This window comes from Ovis aries, chromosome 3, assembly GCF_016772045.2.
Source record: "Ovis aries strain OAR_USU_Benz2616 breed Rambouillet chromosome 3, ARS-UI_Ramb_v3.0, whole genome shotgun sequence".
Classification (NCBI taxonomy): Eukaryota; Metazoa; Chordata; class Mammalia; order Artiodactyla; family Bovidae; genus Ovis; species Ovis aries.
In genome coordinates, this window is record NC_056056.1 from 125,252,323 (window position 1) to 125,258,977 (window position 6,655).

General features: G+C 43.1%; 1 long non-coding RNA gene across 1 annotated transcript; it reads right to left on the reverse strand.

Annotated features, from left to right (window-relative positions):
• Nucleotides 1–745: 745 nt before the first annotated feature.
• Nucleotides 746–2,730, reverse strand: LOC132659611 (uncharacterized). The gene is made up of 3 exons (XR_009600199.1): nt 2,550–2,730; nt 2,289–2,415; nt 746–993 (listed from the first exon to the last, which is right to left on the reverse strand). It is a non-coding gene; the product is annotated as an uncharacterized LOC132659611 (long non-coding RNA).
• Nucleotides 2,731–6,655: the final 3,925 nt, after the last annotated feature.

Here is a 6,655-nt window from a genome sequence, read left to right on the forward strand (position 1 = left end):
ACTAACATTCCAGCATCCCTGTGTGGGGTAGAAAGTCCTGTCATTCTCATTTTGAAGCTGAGAGAAACAGGTTCAGTGAGGTGAAGGGACTTGCCCAGCCAGCCGGGAGGAAAGGCAGAAATGGCCTCAGTTTCTGATGCCTGGCTATCTGCTTTAACTAATTATGTCGTCTAATTTTCTCAGAGCCACTCATATGTGGAGTGAGGAGATCAGTGCTGCTGTTCAGTTGCTAAGTCATGTCTAACTCTTGTGGCCCTGTGGACTAGCCCGTCAGGCTCCTCTATGCAAGGGATTTCCCAGGCAAGAATGCTGGAAAGGGCTGTCATTTCCTTCTCCGGGGGATGTTTCCAACCCTGGAGATCAAACTCAGATCTGCATTGCAGTCAGATTCTTCACCACTGAGCCACCAGGAAAGTAAGGATATCAATTCTGAAGTCCATTTGAGAAGCCAGCCAATTTTTTTACCATCCACATCTATTTTTGCTTCCCAAACAAAAAAAAAACAAAATTGATTTCCATTGAAAAACTTAAGAGCCCTTTCCAAATAAATGTCTTAAACCTTATGTCTCAATGGGCAACCTGTCATCTAAAACTGGTTTGGTGAAGACAAAACTGACTTTATGCAAACCCATTAACAGGTTGAAAAGAAATGATTTTTTTAAATTTTATGTTGGAGTATTGTTAATTAACAATGTGTTCGATTCAGGTGTACAGCAAAGTGATTCAGTTATTGGGAGCCTGGGATTGGCATGTAAACACTGCTGTATTTAAAATAGATAACCAACAAGGACCTACTGTATAGAAAAGAAATGAATTTTTATAAGGAAAGATCCATGAAAGTAATCTTGGCTAATAATAATAAAAACTGCCACTTACCGAGCTCCTGAGCTTCAACTGTGAGCCCATGTGCTTTTTCTCATTTATTGCTGACAGTTCTATGAGGGACGACTGTTCTTATTCCCACTTGAGAGATGAGAAAAAGCATGCAGAGAGCTGAAAGTAAATCATCCCAGGTTAGATAGATAGCAAGCATATTTTTCCCTTCACATTGGAAATGGCGCACTGTCTTTGACTGTGCAATAGACATTAGTGAGCACCTGTGCCTGCATTTTATAGGACACAGGGAGCCTTCAGCAACCTAAGAGTAAGGTGTACCCTTTCTCCTCAATAAAGTATGTGCCCATTTGCAAACAAGAAACTTATTTTTTAAAATTTCTACTCCCATATTGAAATGTGGCGGGGTGGGGGGGGGGGGCGGTTTCAGTGTAGACAATCTTTATTGGCAGGTGTTAAGAGTGCAAAATAGTAACAAATCCAGAGAGATGGGAAGGAACATGGGATGTGGCTCTCCTTCTCCATGTGAGGACCCTATAGCCAGGCCAGTAGAATGGGCTCACTAGGTCTTCTTCCTCTTTTTCCCCCCCCCCCCCCCCCCCCCCGTCTCCCAAGAAAGCCTCACACAGCATTGACTCACAGTAGACACTTCTTTTCAAATTAGATTTGATGATTTCTTTCTCGTTTTCTCTTAATGCCCCTTGAAATTCCGATAGTTTTTTTTTAATTCCGCTTTGTGATGACATAGGCAAATAAGAGCATTCATGCCTGATCTCTCCAAGTTAGGATTTTTGTGCCTCCTGGGACCATGCAGGCATCCACCTGAACAGTGTTGGTGGGTACAGAAGCCTGTAATTCCTGGCAAGGTCATTCCAGCTGAGGACGAGCAGCTGAGTCTATGAGGGCGCATGTACTCTGATTCATAGCTACCTTGTTCTTTTCTACCTCTTTATTCTAATGGCCAAAATAATCACCACTTCTACTGAGTGTTTATATTGAGTTTGGCACTATGCTCAGTGCTTTACATGCATTATCTCATTTACTCCTCTACCAAATCCTATAACATGGTGCTATTATTCTCATTTAAGTATCAGAAAACTGAACTTCAGAGGCAATATGTCACTTCAAAGATGGCACCTCTATAAGTGTTGGTACAGGCATTTGACCCAGGCAATCAGACTTCCGAGCCCAAAGTAGAATCTGTACATTATTGCCTCTCTATTGTTGGATTCCTGGAAAAGAGCCTCCTATCTAAGACAATAAAGATAATTTTTCATCACCAAGATAATTTTTATCATCTCTTAGAATAATTGAAAATATGGGCATTTTATAACTAGTAGCTAAAGCAGACACTAATAGAAAAATAGCTTTTAAAGAAGAATCAGGCTTTCCTTTGCAACAAACAGTCATTGGGCTGCTTTGTGTTTGCAGCAATAGAATGAAAGTGGCCATACCGAAATCCCCACAGAGCCTGGGAGGAAGGGGAGAGGAATTAGGTCATCCTGGTTGGATCTCCAGGCAAGAAGTTGATCTCTTATATTTTCAAAATTCTTTCCAGACTCTGTAAGGCGAACTCACTCCCTAAAAGACAAGAAAAAAAAAAAAAAAACCTGGATGGGGAGCTGATTGAAATGTATATATCTAAGATTTGTGGGTTCAGCTGATTAGCAACTGAAGAGATGGCCTTTATGGCCCCAGGGGAGCTTTGATCTTACCCTTGGTTATCTTTTCCTCTTGAATAGCAGTATAAACTCCTGGGGAGCAGAAGAAAGCTGCCCTGCAAGACAAAGGCACAGGGGTTGCTTCTTTTCTCTCTCAGATGGAAGAAAAGCAACTCAAGGAATCCTTTATAGTTAACTATTAAAATCAGCTTTTCCTTTTTTTTTTTTTTTTTGCTTTTTTAAACTTCTTTAACCTCTATCTCTAAGAGCAATCAGGCAATAAAACTTCGCACTAGGTGAGCAGGAAACACCAAAGTAGCTCACCTTATTCTTTTTTTCTTCCAAACCCAGCATCCAGAACAATGGCTTAAAAGAAAACAAGCTTGTGTTCTTTTGCTGCTTTTTCGAAAAAAGGATCTCGGGACTGTGTTATGTTTTCAGCTTTGGTGTTGACCCCAAAATGCTAGGATTCCTTTAGAGTCTATGCAAGAGGGTTCAGAGAAAGGGAAGGTGAGAGATGTATGGCCATCTTATCCCCTATCCAAAGACTCTACCTACCGCGAGACCCCTGTAGTTTAAGGTGGAATTACCTGGACCAGAATAGATCAAAGGATGGGAAAATAGATGTGGGCTAAGGCAGGACCAAAGGAAAACAGAAATGTGGAGAGGATATTAGAGAAAAAGAAAAAGGAATCATAGAAATCACTTCAGAAGAGTAACATGTATGAAAAAAGCAGGAAGAAGAGAAGCAAAAGATGAAGGAAGACATCTTGGATTCACTTGTGTCAACAACTGATTCAGCCAGTTAGCCAAAAAGACCATTGTCCTGGAAATAAACAATGCTAGGGGCTCAAAGACAGTGGGACATAGCCTTAACCCTAACGAATTCACAGGTTAGGTAGGAAAATTAACATACAAATAACAATGCAGTTCATGCATTAATATTATTCTTAGTTGCACTCCATTTCTTTTTGTCCTTCAAGTGCGGCAAACCCCGATCCTACAAAAGGCCTTTGGGCTTATTGGTCCGTCTCTTTGAAATGTTCTCCGCGCTTACCTTTGCGTGACTGGTGACCTCCTACTGTTTAAGTCTCATCTCCAACCCACCCATTGAAGCATCATACCCAATCCTGGTCTACACTCACTCATTGTTATCTTCTCCAAAAGTCCATTTTCAATGTCTGAAATTATCTTCATTTTTTATTATCCCACAGGTTCAAAATCATACTGTACTAGGATGTAAGCTTCTTGAGGAAGGAAACTCAGTGGTAAGTCATTGATGAAGTCATTGACGAATATTTTTTGACTATTTAACTAACAGATTGACATAAGAATGTTATAAAAGAAAGACATAAGCATAGGATTCTGTGGTGTCAGAAGACACAAAAAATTCCACTATGAGAACATTGTGGAAAGTTTCTTAGGTGGGGTGATTTTATTGTCGTTAAATATGTAAGCTTGAGTAGGTGTGCAAGAAGTGGGCAAGGGCAGCAGAGCATTGCAGGCCAAGAGCTCCTGTGTTGAGCCCTACTTCTGGAAACTGCCTTTTACTTAGCGTGTCTAGGATACAGATGGTGTTGTACTGAATGGGACAGCCTTAGTAGAGTACATTGGTTCCTTCAGTGTCCACGGGGTATCAGTTCCAAGACCACAGCAGATACTCAAACGCAAGGATGGTAAAGTCTTCTATTACAATTGCCCTCACACAGTTGGCCCTCAGTATCCACGGGTTCTGTAGAAACTCCAATAGCAGTTGGCTGAATCTATGAATGTGAATTAACAAGATTAACTATAATTAAAAGCCCAAGCATTTCTTTCTTTCTTTTTATTTTTTTAAGGTTTGAATTGCTTTTACTGGGGCAAGCGCAGCAGGCCCACTGTGAAAAGCACAGTCTTTGAAGCTAAAATTTCTGAAAAGACAGGCAGAGCTCATTTTATTGTGCTTTGCAAATATTGTGCGTTTTTTCTTTTCTTAAACAAATTGAAGATCTGTGAAAACCCTGTGTTGAGCTGAAGGACCTAAGCTACTCCATTTTGTTAAAGAAGACTCCATTTTGTAAAAATTCCCAGAAAAGAGCTTTTTGGAAATCCCTTAACCTCACCCTACCACCCTGGGAACCAATCAGAACCCGTGGCCAGTCCGGGAAATGGGAACCAATCAGAACCCAACACCTAACCCTTCCACAGAAGGTAACCAGTTAGATGTCTCCCAACCCGGAAACTCCCGTTTTTCAAAGTTTTCGCGTGAGAATACCCTATATAAACAATGAAACCCAGAGCTCAGGGCTGCTCCCTATAGCTGCTGTGTCGGTATCAGTGGGAGCCCCAGTTAGAGCTTGGTAATAAAAACTCTCTTGCTTTTGCATCAGGTATCGGCTCCCTGGTGGTCATTGGGAGATTTCGCGACTTGGGCATAACATTTGGGGGCTAGTCCGGGATCTCCCACCGGCTCCACGGGAAGACCGATCCGGAGAGTCATCTGCAGCTGGTAAGCTTTTTTCTGTCTTTCATTTCGTTTCTGGCAGGGCCTATTTTCTGAGACCGGTATACGATTCAGGCAGACACGCTGGAGAGTCACCAGTGGGGGTCGTTGGGAGACGTCCCCGACCCCAGCAGAGGGGACGGAGTGCCCCTGTTCTCTGTAGACGATAGCAGGTCGCTCCCACCGAACTCCCGGAGGTGTATTTCTCCTGTCTCTCTGTCTGTCTGTGAGGTTGTTCGTATCGTCTGTGTTAATTTACCAACATCTGACTGATCCCGGGACGATGGGGCAACACCATTCTAGCCCCACACCTCTATCCTTGGTTACTGATAATTTTAAGGAGGTCAAGATGCGTGCTCATGACCTCAGTGTAAAAATTAAAAGAAATAAATTAATCACTTTTTGCACTGCAGAATGGCCAACTTTCCATGTAGGCTAGCCTTCAGAAGGCACCTTCAACTTGGGAACTGTACACCGAGTCTGAGATATCATCTTCTGACTGTGGATCGGACACCCTGACCAAGTTCCCTTTGTCAGCACATGTGTCTGCTCAGACAATTCATTTCTGAGTGTTAGACAAGAGCCCAGTTTTGGGCCCTGGAAGGGGTCCCTCTTCCTACAACAAATGGTGACTCTGATGGGGACTCTTCTTCGCCGAGACTGACATCCTTACTACTCGGGGTACTCAGGGGCCAACTTGCCTGCCAATGGACCAGACCCAGCGGCCGCAACTGGGACCCTTTTGTCCCTGGTCTCCTCCTGACGCAGACAACTGGCCTGAGTGCCCCGACCAGTAAGGAACAAGAGACTTTATTGATCTCTCTCCCCTTCTCTCTCTGTCTCCTCTCCTTAACCCTTCCTATCCTTCCCTGTTTTTCTAGTCCCCCGGTCCTGGATGCAGGAATCTGGTCGAAGGGCCCTCAGCCTGAGCTGAGGATTGGAGACTGATCACCTCCTCTTGTCAGAGAACTCGAATTCTGGTTCTGATTTCTGGTAGGGCCGAGTTCCAGTCCTCCCTTCTCTGGAGGCCCAGGGAAAAGTCCCGCAATGCCTGGGCATCTGTAGATGGCAGGAGATGTCTGTAAGGCCACCCTTTTTGCCCCCCTCTCCTGCCTCCTCCCCCTTCTTCTTTCAACCTGGCTTCCTTTCCTCCCTTGAAATCTTTGATGTTAATACTTAGATCTAAAGTTCTGTGTCTCTCTAGGAGGTTTTCTGAGACTGTATTTTTGTATTTAAGGGCTTCCCTGGTGGAGCCGAGGTTAAAGCATCTGCCTGCAATTATGGGAGACCTGGGTTCAATCCCTGGGTCGAGAAGATCCCCTGGAGAAGGAAATTTTGCTTTGTCTGGCCACCATGTGATTTAGACCTGTCACCATTTTGTTAAAACTTGATTTTCTTTCCCTGCGCCTTGAGACCAGGGCTCTCAGGAACACTTATCTAGACCATCTCTAACTCCTGACACTGAGAAAAAGGGGAAAACAAGACTTGAAGCTAGATCTTGCACTGTGTCTGTCTAAATATGTCTTGGTAATATTTTTGTGGTTAATTTGTATATGAGCTCTATTTATTTGGCTTAAAAAAAGGTAAGCGCTTACAAATCACGTAGTTCTAAATTAAACAATAAATTCCACGTTCATGTGAACTGGGAAATATTCAATGTTAAATACCTGATATTAAT